The sequence below is a fragment of the Acinonyx jubatus genome, chromosome B1 (genome assembly GCF_027475565.1).
Source record: "Acinonyx jubatus isolate Ajub_Pintada_27869175 chromosome B1, VMU_Ajub_asm_v1.0, whole genome shotgun sequence".
NCBI classification, from domain to species: Eukaryota; Metazoa; Chordata; class Mammalia; order Carnivora; family Felidae; genus Acinonyx; species Acinonyx jubatus.
Window position 1 is genome coordinate 20,660,180 of NC_069382.1, and position 19,718 is coordinate 20,679,897.

The following is a 19,718-nucleotide window of genomic DNA, read 5'->3' on the forward strand; positions in this document are numbered from 1 at the left end:
ACAACCAGGGGCGCCCGCGGTGGGAGTGAAGGAGCCCATCTCGGCCCTCCCGCCTCCCCCTTGGAGCCTGGCTTCGGGGTAGAGCGGAGGAGGCGGGCGCCACGGCTCGGGTCGGCGGCACTGGCTGCGGGCGTCGGGCGAGGGGCGAGGGACCCCCCCCAGCCCCCGCTGGCGCCCGCAACTCGGGGCCCCGTCCGGGAGCTGCAGCGGCCACACTTCGCGCAGACACGCGCGCGGGGGAGGGGAGGGTGACAGAACCGACACGGGAAGCTGGCCTTGGGCGCACGGGACCCCTCACCTGCCGAGGCAGGTAGGGAGCCAGTGGCCCACCCGGATAGACGCGCCACTAGAAAGCCTTCAGGCGCTGAGGCAACGGTCCCTCCCGGGCGTGGAAAATTCTCGCTTCAACTTGTGGGTCCAGGTAAACAGGCAGAGGGCAGCAAGGGCGGGGCCGATTGTCCAGACCTGCTGAATTGTCGTTTTGGGGGGCGACGAAGCGTACTTTGCCACATGGTTTTGGGGGGACGAAGGGGGGCCGCGGTGCACCCCTCGGAAGAGTGGCGGGGCTGTCTGCTGGCGTGCAAGGGGACCGTGGAATGAGGAAGAAGCCCTGTGGTTGTGCATCCAGAGATCACCGGAGTTAGAATCACAGATGACTTGCTCTGGGAATCTGAACTCTTTTGTCACGTTACTTAGTGATTATGCATCACCGTGCCCGCCGCCGCCTGACACCGGAGTCCCGGGGTTCTTCCGTGGACTCTTTTCACCCCCAGCCCATTCTTCACTACCATGCCTTCTTTTGTGGCGGCAATTCTAAATTTAGCATGTAGCTGGGTCTGGAGTGGTTGCTGAAAATCGTGGAGGGAATTCTAAAGGCAGTGAGACCAAAGCCCTAAAACACGAATGCTTTTGAGATTGTTTGCTTTTTAGCCTTCCTCTGATTCTGAACGCACCGATTCCAAAGGGAGACACCTCAATAAATGTACTGTATCTGAATTATATACGTAATGACCATGTCTAGTGTGCACAATTTTACTTAACATTAAAGAATGTATGTATTTAGGCCACACAGCAACCATATGGAATGAAAAAAAAAAAGGGTTCTGAATGGCATAAATTCAGTCAAAGAAATTTCAGCAGTTCTGCCTTTGCGATTATTTTTCTGTTGATTAAAAAAGCAAGCTACTCTCTCCTGAAATAGCTACTATCTCTCTCTCTCTCTCTCTCACACACACACACACACACACACACACACACACACATCTCTTCACACTTCTATTCAAAAATGCAGAGAAAACGCCAGTCAAGTTTCTGTGGGATTTTAAATAATTGAAATGAGAACATTTCTGTCCCACTGAATCATTTTATTTTGGTGCAGCACCTAATACCCTTTATTCGGTACCCTGTAGGGTAGATTAGTATGAAAACATAACTTCCCTGGAATCTTTAACTTTTCCCATGAATAGCAACCCTATGCTCCCACCAGAAGAATCTAAAGACAAAAAATAAAAGTCCCTACCAGTGAAGTGAGTAGCCGCATTTCGGCAGCAAGACGGTAAAAACGGACTCAACAGCCGCCACCCCCGCCTGCCGTCCTCCCTGATTGCCTGCGTGTGTGGCATTAGCAGCAGCGTGCTGAGGGCCAATTTTAATGCCGTTTGCCTCATTATTAATGTCAAAGACTCCTTCGTGGACTCCACCCCACCAAGACTAGCAAATCTGTGATGGAAGAAGGTCACCGATGATTCCTAAGGAATGAAATGCAAAGTCACACTTCCCATATGGGAGCAGTAGAATAAAGTACAAATTGAACCTGATTAGGTAGCAGATGCTGTTCCTCTCCTAATCGTTTTACCAGGGTCTGGAGGTCCAAAATGGAATAGGATCACACAGTTGACATATCTTTTATCCCTTTGGAGGAATGTGTAGGTGTAACATCTTTGAAGGAAGCTACATTATTATTATGTATCTAAAATGTTAAGTGTTCTCATTTGTAATAAATATTTGCGGAATACTCCCAACCTACTTTTAGCCATTTTAAGAATACTACTATTACTGGGTTCTTCAAGGATATCACTCTTATCTTAAAAAAAAAAAAAAAAAAAGAATGTAGCCCAGGAATAATCATCTCCAAAGTCACACAATGACAAGACTTATCTCTGCCTAGGCTCTAATTAGGCAGGCATAAGCATGCATTCACAAACGTAAGCTTTTGGGTTGAGTACCCAATCTCTAGATGTTAGGATCTAGTAAGAGTGGAGGTAAAGCTTTAATTTCAGAATAGAGAGGCTTTGATTTTTTTTGTGTGCCTTATTTAAGGCTGTGCATCAACAGGAAGACAATTTGAAGGTCATAGACAATTAAGAAACTTCACTAGAGACTTTCACTAGAAGTACAGAAGGTTCAACTCACAAATTTTAGATATTCAATCATTACATCAAATTGTGAATTTCATGTGATAATTTTGATAAAACTGCTATGGCCATTTATGAAAAAGAGAGTCAGCTACAGCTAAAGAAGGAGAGGGCAACACTAATGGAAAGGGAGTGGCCAGGCAAGCAGGAAGCCAAAGGGGGCACACAAGAAGAGGAGAGAGGCTTCCTTACCAGGCCCAGCCAGACCCTAAGAACGATAATTCCACCCTTACCAGGACTCTGCCTAGATGCTTCACCCACTCAGTCGTTTATCAAAGTCATTCACCTCCAAAATTTCAAAATCTCCATTACCAGACCCTGTTCCCACAGAGGAAACTTGATTTTGCTCTTCTGTCTCCAGTCAAGTACTTTGAACCACTCCCCCCCAATTCTGTAGTCCCCAGTCTCAAATCTATTTTACTATCATTGTTAAGACTCCAAATCTTCCTCCTTCTTCCAGAGCCAGATTAAAATGTTCACTTACTTCCTTTCAGAGTGTGAATCAAGAATAACATGGCAACCGAGCCTGGGGAGCCATGGACCCATCCTGAGTCTTGGACCACCATTCATGCTGTCTATCCTCTACCTTAGGTATGACCTACCTTAGGTCATCTTTTGAGCAAAACCACGCACCAGCAACGTTATTAGGTCACTGGCTTGATAGTTTCTCTTTGCTTCCAGAAGTGTTCTCGGAGGGAAACATTGCATCTTTGAAGTGTCAAGTCGATTTGATTACTCTCAGGTATGTGAGAAATGGATTGCATTGATATTGCTATTAGGATATGGTACGTGATAAATACTGCCTCCGACATTTACAAGGACAGAAAGGAATGAAGTTGAGATCTGGATGCATTCCTTTACTTAGGATTCTCCCATCCTTCTTAGAGTGGTCAGCAAAAATATTGATGATCCTCTTTCATTACTTTCTTAAACTAAACTTAAATCCTTTTGTAAGTTGTCAGTCCGTGACATCAGTGACGCTAGTGTTCATTAGCACTTTTATAATAGTGGCCAAGATACTCCCTGTGGGAGAATGGTAGCCTGCCCAAACCTCGTGTTGTTTCCGGACACAGGTAAAATAAAAGCCATTTTAGAAAGGGAACCTGGCTCAGGGAATGCGGTTACAAAGTAGTGCCAAGAGACACTTTGGCTCCCAGAGATCGACAGTTTGCAGTTAGCACGAAATGGAATGGAATATGATGAAAGATAACTGCAAAGGCTTAAGAAATAGGTGGTTGATTGGGTCAACACATTGGGGAAACTGTGAAGCGGGAAAAACTGGCAAACTTGGCCTTTCAAGCGCTCTAGGATCTCTATGGTGGTATTCACCTGTCTCACCACTAGATGGCAGGCGCACACCAAGCCGTGCGGCTCGGAATTTTTCAGAGATTTCAATAGCAGCGACCCTTAGCTTCACCAAGGCAATTATCAATTACGAATTTAACTTCAATGCACAATTGTAACTAATTATATTTTAATTCCACAATGTATGTGATACTTTGGTGGCTAATGATTAATTACTAAAAAAGCAATATTTGGAAAATTGAAAAGAAATAAGAGAACATTTTTCTGTATAGCGAAGTCATTTTGATCGTGCTTACTTACACTTCTTTACAGTTTGTGCTAGGGTTAATTTTTTTTTAGAAATAGATCAAAAGTTTTCACTTAAGTGAATGTTGTGGCCTACACTAACCTCCCTCCCTTGCCTCCAAATGGGAAGAAGGCAGTGTCTGTGAATCCAAAAGGTAGGCAGACATTTGCACCTCATGGGCTGGCAGCATCTTTAAGGAGTGACACAAAGACAAAGCTTCAATTAGACATTACTTGATGTGGCCATTGTGGAGTCGAAGGGTCAGTGGCTAGCAGACCAAGGGCAACAGAGTCCCGCATTGTGCTGGCAAGTGTCCAGTGCCATCAGGGCAAGTAATGGCATCCTCCGCAGACTGTTCTTGATGGCAGGATCTTGGCCACGCATCAGATTCATCTCTGCTAACTCAAGCTTCATTCCTCAGGCTTCCTGTTGATTCTGCGGGGTGGGGGGGGGGGTGCCGTAGACGCGCAAAAATCTTTTCGTGTGTGTGAGTCAACTGGCACTGACCTGTGTTTGCAACCAGGAGTGTTGACGGGATCATAGTTTTAATTTTATTCTGTATCCTGTTTCTTAAAGGATCAGTTTCAGCTCACGGACGCTGAGGCACTATGAGAAATTAGGGATACAGGAAGTGGGGACAGAGGAACCTCCTTGGTGCCTTTCAAGTCATAGTGCCTAGACCTGCACTGTCCAATAAGTAGCTGCTAGCCATATGTAGCTCTTGAAACTTAAATTAAATAAAATAAAAATTAAAAATTCTATTTTCTCAGTCATAGTAGCCACGTTTCAAGTGCCTGTAGTCATATGTATCTAGCAGCAACTGTACTGGACAGTGAAGGTCTAGAACATTTCCTTCATCAAAGGAAGTTCCACTGGATAGAACTGACTAGACATTTTATCTTGTCTGAATATTCATGAGTCAGGCTTTAGATTTATAAATGCAGCAAACAAAAAAGTTCCCTCTCTAATTAAAGAAACAAAAAAATGAAGGGTAGCAAAAAGTTGAAAACATTTTTAGGCTCACAATATTAGGAGCTTTCTTTCTTTAAAAAAAAATTCTTTTAGTGTTTATTTTTAGAGAGAGAGAGAGAGAGACCATGCACGAGTGGGAGAAGGGCAGAGAGAGAGGGAGACACAGAATCCGAAGCAGGCTCCAGGCTCCGAGCTGTCAACACAGAGCCCGAGGTGGGGCTGGAACCCAGGAGCTGGGAGATCATGACCTGAGCTGAAGTCGGATGCTTAATTAGCCAACTGAGCCATCCAGGCACCCCTAGGAGCTTTCTTTCTTTGAAGATGTAAATTTAAAGACAAGGAGCCAGAAGGGTCATAACAGAGGGGGAAGAGGTAACACTAGCTATTCTTCAATCTGAAGCTTGTATACAAATGATTGCTTTCAAGAGATATGCAGGGAGAAACTTATCACAATACTGTACTCAAATTCCTATACAAAAAACTGAATCTTGGATTTAGCTTTTCAGCCAAGGGTGCTTGAAGATATAGCTTCCACACTAAGGAAAACTCCAACCTGTCTGTCTTCATCCACTGGGCATCAGGACCCTTTGTCTTTTGTTGGTTGAGCAGATAATCATTGGGTTGCTCAAAGAATTGCCTATATTCAGCTCTGTCTTTGTCAAGCTGTAGGGTAGATTTAATGTGTCTTGCCCAGTGATCTGTACAAACCCACATTAGCTCTGGTTCAAGACACCCTCTTCTCCATAAATAAATAAGTAAATAAATAAATATTAATTTTAAAAATATTTAATGTTTACTATTGAGAAGCATTTTTAGGTGTTGTGCAAAGACTTTCAATGTAACTTGAAGATCAAGCTTGGAGTGTGGTTTATAATTGTGGAAAGGAAAAAAATTAACCAGGTTTTTTTTGGGCTATGAAAAGAACAGGGAAAATGACTAATAAATATTTAATGATGACATTTAACAAAAAAAGGCATGTTGGCTCAGATTTGTAGTAGAAAAATTTTGATCATCAGGGGTTCTTCCAACAGCTAGAATTTATCCAGTGTAAATTATGCTTTATGCCTCAGGATCTTTGAGTCTACAATTATTTTCAAGGATACTTAGACACTCCATATTCTGAATTTCTTTGGATTATTTCACTGGTTGATAACATTTTTCTCTGTTTGCTCACATGTCAGTCTCTTTGATAATGGATCATGCTATGAAATGCTAGCTTCGTGGTGGAATATCAATGACCTTTGTATCTGGAATATGAAGTGATGTAAGTTTTTGTTTCTCAAACACTCAAAATAGTGGTTGAGGGTTCGAAGTCCAAATGATCAGAGATCTTGGATTTTATGCTTTGAGCCAAATAATAAGCTTGAATAACAAATGTTCATTCTTTTAAGCATTCCCTTGAATATTTTTAATGGATAGAAATATTTTTAATAGATAGATAACTTAAATTGGACTTTATTTATATATGATGTGATAATGAAACTTTTCCAGTGGTAAAGATAGTGACCTATAGGAATTTATAATTATTCTTTAATTAGAAGCATCTCAGATACAATAAACTACACATATTTGAATACAGATTCCAGTGACTTAAACTAATGTTATAAACATCAATTTTCCATTATTTTGTTAAATATGGCAAGCACTTCCTCCAACACTGGAATAAAATATCTGGTTTGGCTGAAAGTACTAATTAATTTTCTTTATAAAAAGGTCAGTTATAACTACAACCCTTAGAAAATAGCTGGAGTTTCTGATATGTTTACAAAATTTAAATATCATGAAACTATTAAAGCTGCTTAAATATCAGCCATGAACTTTTGAAAATTCATGTAGTGTATTATTTAACAAATGTTTATTGATTGCCTACTGTATGCTCAGGTACTGGGGATATTTAAACTAAATAACATGGTCTCTAGCTTCAAGGAGCTTATGGGTTAATGTTTATTTTTGAGGGACAGAGAGAGAGCATGAGTGCGGGAGGGGCAGAGAAAGAGGGAGACACAGAATCCGAAGCACGTTCCAGGCTCTGAGCTGTCAGCACAGAGCCTGATGCGGGGCTCGAACTCAAGGACCGCAAGATTATGACCTGAGCCAAAGTCGGACACTCAACCAACTGAGCCACCCAGGTGCCCCTTGGAGCTTATGGACCAATGTGAGACCAATGTACAAATACTTTCAATAATGATCTAACTGCACATTTAGTACTGTGCCAAGCACATCGTGCCTGGAATGTGCCTAGAAGAGTAACAAAAACGGAATTTGTGCTAAAGTGGAAAGGATAAGGAAGAGTTTGCATCACGGAGAAATGACGGGATGGTTTCTCGCACAGGGAATGCCTTCTTCTCTTGAGAGGCCTATTTTGGGAACTAGAAAGGAAGGGAATAGATTAGTCATGATCCAGCCAGAAAAGCAAAACCCACACCAGGTAGTTCAGTGGGAGGAACTTAATATGGGAAATTAAATTTAAAAAATGTTAGAAGATTGAAAGAGCAACCATGGTGAAGTGAGACAAACACAAGATTGGCAACCGCAGGAGGTCACTTGCTCCCCAGAACAAGGGGAAGGTGGTGGTGCTACGGCCCACGATGATGGGTCGCCTGGTAAATACTGGGGGCCACTGAGGTGATGTAGTCACTGCTGGAGGCACAGTGGAGGGAGGGAGAAGAGAGAGAGAGAATGAGGGGGAGAGAGAAACATGAAATTTAGTTACAAGCCAGATGGCAAGGGAGCCTGGAGAACCTTGGTTTGCAGAACAGTGCCCTGAGCATAAAGCAAAACAGAAGAAGGATGAGGAATAATCTAAGACCAGACAGGCCACTGACCAACAGAAGGGAGCTTAGAGTAGAGGAACAGTCAAAGATAAAGTAGGTGTCAGCTCATTAAGACAAAAGAAAAAGAGGGCACCCGGGGGGGTGGCTAAATTGCTTGAGCGTCCGACTTGGGTTCAATCGTGATCCCATGGTGTGTGAGTTTGAGTCCTGCACCAGGCTCACTGCTGTCACCCTGTCAGCTTCAGATCCTCTGTCCCCCTCTGTTTCTTCCCCTCCCCAGCTTGTGCTCTCTCTCTCTCTCAAAAAATAAATAAAACATTAAAAAAAAAGAAAAGAAAAAGATATTGGGATGCTTGGATGGCTCAGCCAGTTGAGTGTCCAACTCTTGATTTCGCCTCAGGTCAGGATCCCAGGGTCATGGGATTGAGCCCGGTGTTGGGCTCCATTCTGAGTGAGGAGCCTGCTTCAGATTTTCTCTTTCTCTCTCCTTCTTCCCCTCTCTCCTGCTAACACACACACACACACACACACACACACACACACACACACACAACTTTCTCTGTCAAATTAAAAAAAAAAAAAAAAGGTCTTGTATGCTATTCAGAATTTGAATTTTTCCTAATAGCCACTAGAGAGCTTTCGAATAATTTAAAACAAGAGAACAAACTCTGGGTATGAATTCCAGTTCTGCCACTTACTAGCTCTTTGATAGGAGAACAAGATGCTAAATTTACATTAGGGACATAATTCTGAAAGCAGTATAGTGGATAAAGTGGAAAGACAGAAAAGAAAAGATTAGAAACCCTTGTTCTCGACCCCTTGCAAGAAAATGAAATCCTGACCTGGGACCATGGCAAAGGGGATGGAGAGGAGGGGAAAGATTCTAGGAAAAGCCAGAGGGATCTGAATAGGAAAGAGCAGATTTCCTAGATTTTGGAGTCTGCAGAAAGGGAATCTGGGAGAAGGCTCAAGGGATGGACAGGTTCATAACCCCCACTAGGGTCATCATACACCATAGCAGGGCCCGAATCCATTTTTGAACTTCCGAGATCTTGATTTTCAGAATCCCTCTTCGTGACCTCCGGTCTCCACTTGACTGCAGTCACCGAGGAAGAAAATGGCTCTGGCTGCCTCCACTGCCATTAACCCTGACTTCTGAGAAGATGTTGTTTCTAAGTAACGTGCATAAAAGATCACAGAGTTAGAAAGGTGGAAATGGTTACTTCTTTCTCCTTTGGAACTGCCTACACATCACCATTCCACGTAGGTAACTTAGGGCATCTGGGAGGTTTTCTTTGGAGATTTTATCTGAGTTACACCTTCATGTATAACGCTTCACACTCTGGTCCGGTTTGGTGTCGTTTAGGTTTGCTGCTCACTCAGTGTTAGGGGTGCAGCTTTGAAAATCACTTCCTTGTCCTCTGTGTTTTTGATGAAAAAGCAGAAGCAGTAAAGAGATCAGACAACTTGCCCAACGTCATGCTGTGCTATCCGAGAACCTGAGTCAAGAACCCAGGCCGCCTGACTCCCAGCCTGCTGTTGTTTGCTGTCCGCTGCGAGTATAGAGTATAAAGGAACCGCCTTGGTGTCTTTAAAACTCCACACGTCGCTAGTTTAATTTAAGACGCGAAGCCCCGGAAGTTAAAGGTCACAGGGGAACCAGTAAAATGCCATTGCTAGATTCTATTTAAAGAATATTAAATATGCCTGGGATAGGAAATATAGTCAGGTAGAAGATTTAACCTAGCAAAAGTGGAAGAATCACTTAGGGGCTGAGATGCTGTTGGCATTTTGGGCAAGACAGTGTATTCATTGCGCGGGACTGTCCTGAGCATTGCGGCTCATTCAGCATCCCTGGTCCCATTGCTCCCTAAATGCCAGGACCAACGCTCCTAAACATTCTGACGAAACCATCCTCTCCCTGGAGACACTACCACCTTCAAGACAACCACCATTAGACTAAAGAATAGTACAGAAGCTTCTATCTTTATTTTTTATGTTTATTATTTATTTTTTGAGAGAGGGAGAGACAGAGACAGAGTGTGAGCAGAGGAGGGGCAGAGACAGAGGGAGACACAGCATCTGAAGCAGGCTCCAGGCTCCGAGATGTCGGCACAGAGCCTGATGTGGGGCTCGAACTCATGGCCCGTAAGACCATGACGTGAGCTGCCATCTGATGCTTAACCGACTGAGCCACCCAGGCACCCCCAGAAGTTTCTATCGTAAACAGATAGTGGAATGTAGGATTATTTTACCATAATGTCCATTTGCATAGAAAAAGAGTACATTTATGTTAAACTATATAATGAAATATCCTCATTTGGAAGAACGTTAAGTTTATTTCCAGAGACATCGAAGAAAAGATGAAGTTTTATCATGTTTGCATTGCATGAGTGTGGTCATATCTCAGGCCAGATATTAGACATATAACGGAAGTACCTGGGTTAAAGAGTTCCGTTAGCTTCAGGCGGTTGCACCAAAAAATCTGGGTGCGAATTCCAGTTTTGCCACTTACTAGCTGTTTGATCTTAAGCAAGTGACTGAAATTCTTCGACCTTTCTTAAGGATATTTGTTGTTTTCTCAAGAAAAAAGATGGAAAAGCAACACGTGAAAGTCCTTTAATAAATCCAGTCATTCATCCACTCTTTAAAGTTTGATGAGTTCCTGAGTTTGAGGTATTGTGATAGGTGATGATACATGGTGAGCCAAAAAACCACACCAAACACAACAAAGAACCTGCCTTAATGAAGTTTACAATACAGCTAAAGAAAATGTCCACATTTGCAGCTGTTTTTTGAATGGGGATAACTTTATTAGGAGGTTCACTGGTGTGTACATCATCAAAAATATCCCGCTGGTTTGTATACTGTGTAAACGCACATAAAACCTGTTCAAGACATGTACTTCCAGATTCAAGAATTGATTTGGATGCCATGACCTACGATGTGGGCCGTCTGTTTGTGTCCAGAAGTGAAACTATTCATAACCCGTGTGGTATCTGGACATGTTCATTTGAACAATTGGATGTCATAATGTATATTCCTCAAACTTCAAAGTCCATTTTTAGTATAAAAGCATAAATTTTATGCAAGATCTTTGGGATCTTCTCACCAAAGCAGGGCATCGTCCAGCTACTTTAAATAATCTCCCATGCTGGGTATTTCCATTTGCCCTTTCAGTTCCATTCTCTACCCTTCTTTGTGTTATGGGTGGCTCACCTTTTAAGATTTATAATCAAGGGACTCCTTCAAACTCTGGATTCTTGTTGGCTCAATCAGTCGGAGGCAGGCAGGTGATGGAGAGGGCCAGAGAATAAAGGGGGGGGGGGGTTTAGTGTTTGCTTCACTTCCCAGATGTATGAAGATCACAGCTTCTGTGACTAAAGCTACCCCCACTCTTTGTCTCATCAGACCTGGGGCAGGGCTAGTACCCAACTCCCTGGGGTGCTCGACTCTACTCTGTTGTTTCCTTTTAGTAGATTCTTCTCAGTTACCACTCTTGAGTATGTTCTCTTCCCTACCTCTTCCACCACTGATATGACACTTTGCAAGACTGTCTATCAATCGGAGTGGTCTATTTTTTGCTGCATAAAAAAAGGACACAAATGCCCACTGAATTCTCACTTAGAAAGTCAGTATTATGTTTAATTGCCTCTTGCAAAATAAAAAATCATAGACTTATACATTACCGAAAAATACATAACAGAAAATTTGGAGACAGAGAGAGACAGAGAAAGACAGAAATCTCCCATAGTATCACCAACTACCACAACCATTATTGTTATTTTAGTATGTTCTCATCCGGTCTCTCTTTGGTGCATATTTTTCCAACATACAATTTTGTGTTCTTTCATAAATTTATCACAAGTATTTTTCATATTACTCCATGGGCTTCAGAATGATTTTAAACATTTCTTCAGTATTCTATTCTGTAGAAATACTATAATTCATCAAAGCATTCCTCTGTTGCTGAATATTTAGGTATGTTTTCTAAGTTCTCACTGGTATAACATAACATAAATAGCTTACCCAGCTCACATACTATTTCCCTTATATTTTGTTATTTTCTTTGGGTAGATTCCCAGAGATGAAATGAAATGAAAAAGTCAACTTTGAAAAATTATGCAGCTGTAGTAACTTTAAATATGTCCACAAATTCTTTGATATTCCTCCCTTCAGGAAGTGGAAGCTAATTCTCCTCTTGAGTATAGACTGGACTCACTTATAATGAATAGAATAACGCAGAATTGATGGTAGAAAACTTCAAAACCTAGGTAAAAAAGTCACCATGACGTTCTCCTCTCTCTCAGATCAGCCCTATGGAGAGACCCATGTAGCAGGGGACAAAGCCTCCAGTGAACAGCCATGAGAGCGAGCCTTCTTGGAAGTGGCTACTCTGGCTTCAGCCATGCCCACAGTGTCTCAGCAGATGTCCAAGGTAGAGAAGGTCTTATCTCCAAGACATTCACGAGTATGGCATTTGGATAGAGAGAAGCCAATAAGATACATAGGAGAGTCATGACGTTTTAAAGAGAAATCTATTCATAGAAACACTACTGGAGACAGAGATAGTAGTAGCGAAAAGGGTCCTTTGGACTTCCAAATTGCTTTAAGTTGGACACCTTGGAGGAAATCACACAGCTGCACATGTATATTACATTCCGTGAAAAAGGAGGGATAACTAAGATGGCAGAACCAAGAGCCCAGAGAGCAGCCCAGAGCCGTAGAGAAATTATTCCTGGGCAGGAAGAAGACTGAATCTTAACGAAGGACCTTCCAGCCTTTCAGCAAGGCTACAAACCACTGACTCCTTTATTCTTCCCAGCTTCCCCCCTTTTAAACAAGAATGTCTTGTTTAAATGGTTATCCTGTCTCTGTTCCACCATTGTATACTGTGTGTGTGTGTGTGTGTGTGTGTGTGTGTGTGTGTGTGGCAGGGGCAGGTAACTTGTCTCTGTTCTTCACACATCTTCAGGTTGAGAGAAGCTCTACTGAAGGACTGTACCCAAGGAGCCTCATCCATGCCAGAAACTAATTTAGATGATGAGATTCTGGAGTTTGAGCTGACGCATCAGATTTTGTGGACCTTATGAAGACTGCGTATATTTTACATGTAGGAAGAATGTAAGTAATTTGTGGACAGAGGATGGACTATGGTATTTTTAAATGTATCCCCTCAAGAGGTAGAGTCCAATCCCCCCCTTCATGCGAGTGTCTGTGGACTTAATGACTCCTTTCTAATGACTAGAATAAAGTAGAAGTGAGAGAGGGAAACTTGTACAACTAGGTTGTGCAAGCCACTGTGCCTCTTTCTCGGTTATTCTGGGAGAAGTTAGCTGCCATGGCATGAGCAGCTGAATGGAGTGGTCCACGTGGCAAGAAACAAGAGTCCTCCAAGAGAGCCATGTGAGTGAGCTTTCCTGGAAGTCAATCCTCCAGTTGCAGCCATGCCTTCAGATGACTAGTCCCAGCTCACAGCTTGATGGCAACCTCGTGAGAGACCCTGGGGCTGGATCACCCAGCTAAGCTGCTCCCGAATTCCCCACTCTCAGGAACTGTGTGAGATATTAAATGTTTTCTTAGGATTCTGCACTTTGGGTACTTTGCCTGGCAGCAATAGATAACTAATATAGCACAAGGGGAAATATTCTTTTGTAGCATTTGTCAAATAAGTTCAAATATGAGGCACTTAGCGAACTTCCCAATCTCAGATAATCATGGCAAATGATTGCCCCTTGAGGTACAGGGAAAAAGCCAGTGAGACACAGAGGGAAAGTAAAGAGGAAGATAAAAGAAGAGAGGACTAAAAGAAGGGATAAAAGAAAAAATAGCAAGAGAAGGACACAGGAAAGGTGTCCATATTTCCTAGTTTACTCAGGACAGTCCCAGTTTGCAGTGTTGTCCTACTACAATTATAACTAGAATCCCCTTTCACTTTCAAGGGTCTTGGTTTGAAGGATAAATTATATGACTCTAGCTAGAGGCCAATATTTCAGTCTTCCATTCTCACTGTTTTTTGCCTTAATATTCTATCTTTTTCCCATGGCTTGTTGCCCCAGCCTCTTTCCAGTCTGTTCTGATACTAGCCCAGAGTCCTAACTTTCCCACCAAACCACAGCCTGTCACTGGCACCAGCTCCAGGAGTTAGAGGTCACCTCTGTCCACTCCCTCGTGTTCTTTCATCACAGTAAGCAGTTTGTCACGGCAGCAAAGAGATCAGTGTAGGAACTAGACAAGGGTCTGGATCTTGGTTGTATACCTGCTGGGGGAATTACTTAACTTCTTTAAGCCTCAGATATAAGCTTCAGAATAGAATATTATCTACTATCTTATAGGGATGTGGAAGATGTTAATGGGATTGTGTACATAATGTGCTTAGCACAGTGCCTGACATATATATGCTGGGCACTGTACCTTTGAGCATTTTATATGCATAATATATTTGACAAATATATGTTAGTTATAATCTTAACTTACTGTCACAGAAAACAAAGTCATCTCATTGAGGCTGAAGCACCTTAGGTGTCGGGACATGTATTTTACTGGGGAACCCTCAAGTACATGGGTACTTGTATTTATTAGTTTTAATGTTAGAAGGCAGAGACATGGTTAGGAAATGTGTTTAGGAGTCAAGTAAAAGCCAGGCAAAGACTATATTTGCTTTTCAGGCTTGATATGTTTTACTTTGCTCATTCATTCATTCATTCATACATTTATCCACTTGTTCTTTCAACAAAGATATATTAGTTATCTACCAGATCACAAGCACGATGCTAACCACAGGATTGAGCAATGCTTTGCAACAAGAATAAAGCTGTATTCCCACTTCTTCCAGGAAAACATTACATTTAAAAAAGGTGTTATGTGGGAATATGAGTGACTAGTGATCTGAAGCCAAATTAAAAAATATATATATACACACACACACGTATGTTTTTCAGGGTGACTAGATTTTATTTTAAATTAGTTTTGAGCAATAGAAGCAATTTGCTGCTATAAAAAGGAACAGGTTTTAGCTTTTGACTTGATTTTTTTTTTAAACTAAGAGTGGGAAAATGCAAATTATGTGAATATATAATTCGGAATCCTGGTGATGGGAGCAGAAGGAGCTGACAGGAAGACAGAATTCTCTTTTTTTTTCTTTGCCATAGGCAATCCTTTTCTCTGTTTTTAGGAAAAAAGAAAACTAGTAGACAGAAATAGTCCTAGGCACATGGATTATATATTTCATATGCATAGCATAAAATATTCAGTAAAGTTAAGTAGGTGTCTGAAAATCAAGAAACTTCAATACATGAAGGTGACGACAACAATTAAAGTAGGATGCCTTCAACCTATATGGTAGGTTTAAGGGATTTGGCAATATCTTTTTTTTTCATTTTTAAAAATATATATATTTTTCACTATTTTTAATTCCCTTTGATAATGAGCACCACTTCATACTTTTCAATAGCTCATGGATTTTTACCTCTGTGTTCATCTTCAAGGTCAAGTTTATGAACATGCTACAAATAAGCTAATTGTAAACGAGTTAGAGATGTTTTTTAGGAGTAATAATAACCAACATTTATTAAGTGTTTGTTAAATTCAAAGCCGTACAGGTCATTTCCCCTCAAATTCTCACAACAGCCATGGGACTCCGCCGCTGTCATTGTCTTATCCCACATGTGAAAAAAGCATGGAAAGTGGAAGAACCTTGCTTGACTACAAAGGTAGGTGGTGACAGTCAGGATTTGAACCTGGGAGTCTGGCTCGAGACCCATGCTTAACCACACTATTTTGAATGGATGGGCTAAATGTTTTTCACCTGTTTATGGATATTTCCCAATTAGTCTCTTTTGAAAAAGTTATATCTTCTTGGGTTCTCTTTTAAGTCCTTGCCCTTGTCTCTGTTCTATCCAAGGATCATTTAACCTGATAAATATGCAAGTCCACACCTGTCTGCATGATGCACTGACTCATTCATTTAGCTGAAAGGTAGAAACCAAATTGGTTTTTAAAAAAACATAGGAATCTAATTGAAAAATTTCATGAATCACCTTAATGAGAAACCAGTAGCAGAATCTCAAGTACAGAGAGCCTCAGACAATGCTTATTAAAAGCCCTGGTCAACTATACATATTCATCTTGAATGAAAATGCCTCTCTAGCAAGACATTGCGTGACAGTAGTAATCACTGAAGTTTAGGATGTGAAAACCATCTCAAGTGACTTAAATTATTGTTCCTTATTCTTCTGTGTTTGAACATCATGATGTGTCTACTTAGTATTGAATAGCGAGGTGGCCAGTATTCTTTCCAGCACTGGGTAAATTAAAGACAAACCAAGTTGATAACATCTCGCTCTTATTTGTTCTTTATAAATTTACATTCTGCCGGATTTATAAGCTTCACTTTGTACCTTTTTCTTAAAGTTTATGTATTTATTTTGGGGGGGGGGGCGGAAGAGGCAGAGAGAGAGGGAGAGAGAATCCCCAGCGGGCTCCCATGAACCGTGAGATCATGACCTGAGCCGAAATCAAGAGTCGGTCACTTGACCGACTGAGCCACCCAGGCGCTCCGACTTTGTACCTTTTGAGAGTGCAGCCATTTGGAGTTTGGTTGTTAAGGAGAGTCCCTAAGTTGTGTTGCTGAAATGTGAGGAATCCCTTCAGACGGTTCGCCGCAGCTCGCTGGGTGCCACTTCTCCCAGAGCGTAACACCCCGTGTTGCCCAACGCTGTGAGGGCATGAGCAGGCCGCTTACCATCCTGATGGCTTTTCTCCTGCCCTTTTTTCCTAATGGAAAATCATTTTTCCCATTGGGAATTTTGAGACAATCAATATCCACTTGCAAATAGCATAAACTATTGCTCTTTCTTCATTTGTTTCTTACCACCCTATATCCCACCCAACCCACAGATGCCTTTGCACACTGGCCCAAATTTCCACAAACCAGGGCAAGAATGGCTGCATAAATTGTGGACCCTTCTGCAAAATGAAAATGCAGAGCTTTTTGTTCAAAAAAAAAAAAAAGCCAGGAAAAAACTAAGGTAAAGCCTAAGTTTTTTTTCTTCCATGCTCTCTCTCGCTCAACTTGTCGTGATGTTTTCTGTGTGCTATTTCTGTCACGTTCAGTAAATAAAAAATAATAATGTTAAATTATTAACGTGGCTTTCACCGTTCTTCATATTCTGCAATGCCAGTTGTGAATGCAGCTATCAGAGCATTTAATGACCATGTGGAATCATCAAAATTACATAATTCCTATTTCATGGGACCCCTTCCACTTGGCCAGAAGAGGCATATCCAAGTTACTCAGGAAGGTTGTGGAGGAAGAGAGAGTTCATCCAGCACAAAGCAGGCTGAGGTAGACTCCTTCAGGCATCGAGACACTTGCAAGGTGAGCGTGGGCCTTCACGGGTGCCCTGAGACCTTCTCCCATGACTCCGGATGCGCTTGCATTTGTCCAGGCCTGACGGCTGCCGGTCCCCTCTCGTGCCAGCTGCTGGACTGATGCGCCTCCACGCTTAGGTGGAGAGCACCCTGGCGAAGTCCAGTCAGACGTCTCCACTTTCCACAGGCCTGATACTTCAACCCGCGTGGATAGGGAACCCCCCAGGGGACTGCAGGCCTGAGTTAGAAAACTGTAAGTACTTAGATGAGGATTGGGTCAAAGGCTCGTCTCCACTGAGCTGTGGCCTCTGGCTGCCTGCCGGCTCCTGATGTCTCGTGACACACAGTTAGGGCAGGATGTCCCCCAACATCCTATGCCCCAAAGTTTCGCTGGATGCGGATGCCCCTCCCCATTTCTACCCATACCTTCACCCTTGTCCCTGCCAGGGGGCTGGAGGTTAGGCAAACACTTGGGCAACGGTGGGGAAGGTGCGGCCGGGCCAGGCGGAAGATAGCCAAGAACCCATCGTGGGGAGGCGGGGAGGAGAACTGTGTGAGGGGAGGCTCCAAGCCCCCTGGGCAATCTCCATTGTCTCAATAATTTCACCTATAAATCAAAAATTCAAAGATAACATTATTAAGAATTCGAAGGTGGTGACCACAGAGCATTAGACCTCAAATGTCCTGGGCTTTGTGCGGGGACACTGATCACATGACCATGAAATCAGTCCTGCTCAGGAATGTTATGAGGGAGTTAGTTGACCCACAAGGACGTAGGAGTCAACAAACAACATAGTTTTAAAATAGAATAAAGAGAAAATAGCTTTCTGTTGTTCCTTCCCATGATTCATACATGAAAATTTTTAAATACCTATTTTATGTTCTTCAAGAAAATTTGACAAACCTCCCACTGATGCATATAAAAAAATCGACAGGAAATACAACTTTCTCCATTCAAACCATATTCAGTGTTCTTGGTTAATAACAATAATAATGGTACTACTAGCTGAACATATCTAGGAGACATTATGCTAATTAAGCACTATATAGTTCTTAATTTTTAGTTCTATAAATGTACTTTATCGAAATTATCTCATCTAATCCCTATAACATGGGGCAGATACAATTTTTAGCCCCAATTTGGAGATGAGGATCTTGATGTAGGAAAGTCAGCCTGTCTAAGGCCAGGATCCAAAAAGAATGTTCTACCATGATCAGACTTTATTACAGTAATGTAGAATAATTCAATACTTAGAAGCCTATAAAGCAGATATAGCTCATATGGAGGTCAAATTCAAAAACTGTGTAATCATCGCTGGAAGCTGAAAAGGGATTTGAGATGATTCAATGCTCATTCCTTTTTCCAGGCTCTTTTAAATCCAGGAAATAAAGGATACTTTGTTAACAAGATAAAGTATTTGTGTCCAATCAACAGGAAAATATTATGCTTCATTGAAAACATTAGAGATAACCTTATTAAACAAGAACTCAAGATTTCTGCTGTCACAATTAGTATTTTACATCATTCTGAAAGCTATAATCGGTGCAGTAATACAGGAAATAGATAAAAGAGCGATAATACAGGAATGGGCAAAGACACATTTACCATCATTTGCATATGATATGATTTACCACCAGAAAACTCAAAACAGTCAACAGAAAAAGATGTCAGAACTACTAAGAGTTTAGTTAAGTAGCTGAAGAAATCAATTGTTGTTCTATATACCGACAATAATCAGACAGAAAAGCCCATGGGAAAAATTCCCATTTTTAACAGCAACAAGTATGGAATATCTAGAAAAGACCTTCTTAGATGTAGTATGACTTAGATAATGAAAGCCATACATTTTGAGGATAAACTACTGAGGTAATTGTTCCTGGATAGGATAAAAATACTATAAAGGTGGTGTGGTGGTTATTTCGCGTCAACTTGACTGAGCCATGGAGTACCCAGATATTTTGTTAAACATCACTCTGGGTGTTTCTGTGAGGGTGTTTTGGATGAGACTAACATTTAAGCTGGTAGACTAAGTAAAGCAGATTGGCCCTCTCTAATGTGCTGGGCCTCATCCAGTCCATTGAAGGCTTGACTGGAACAAAGGAATGCCTTCCTAGAGTAAGAGAGGATTCTTCCTGCCTTCCTGCCTTTGAACTGAAACATTGGATCTCGAGCCTGTCAGCCTCAGGACTGGAACTAAACCATCAGCATCCTTAGTTCTCAGGACTCAAGATTCAGATTGGGAGTAGACCGTCAGCTGTCCTGGGTCTCAGCTTGCTGACTCACCCTGCAGATCTTGGGACTTGTCAGTCTCTGTAATCTTGTAGGCCAGTTCCTTCTAGTAAATCTCTCTCTGTATACATGTACATCCTATTGGTTCTGTTTCTGTGGAGAATGTGACTAATACAGTGTCCATTCTTTTGAAATTAATTTATCATTTTAAAGTGATTCCAGTAATCACTTGGGAGGAGATATGGTAAGATGATTATAAAGTTCATCTGAAAGTATAAACACGTAAGAATAATTAAGAGGGGTGCCTGAGTGCTCAGTCGGTTAAGTGTCTAACTTCAGCTCAGGTCATGATCCCACCTCCGTGG

At 41.9% G+C, this 19,718-nt stretch overlaps 1 long non-coding RNA gene across 3 annotated transcripts; it reads left to right on the forward strand.

Moving 5' to 3' along the window:
- The first annotated feature begins 15 nt into the window (after window positions 1-15).
- On the forward strand, window positions 16-18,053 carry LOC128314347 (uncharacterized). 3 transcript variants are annotated; one of them, XR_008295877.1, is made up of 8 exons: window positions 16-421; window positions 2,909-3,005; window positions 3,096-3,156; window positions 12,062-12,189; window positions 12,727-12,875; window positions 15,381-15,463; window positions 16,650-16,780; window positions 16,934-18,053. It is a non-coding gene; the product is annotated as an uncharacterized LOC128314347 (long non-coding RNA). The 3 variants fall into 3 exon arrangements; XR_008295876.1 differs by having other exon boundaries at window positions 12,727-15,463; XR_008295875.1 differs by having other exon boundaries at window positions 12,727-16,780.
- Window positions 18,054-19,718: the final 1,665 nt, after the last annotated feature.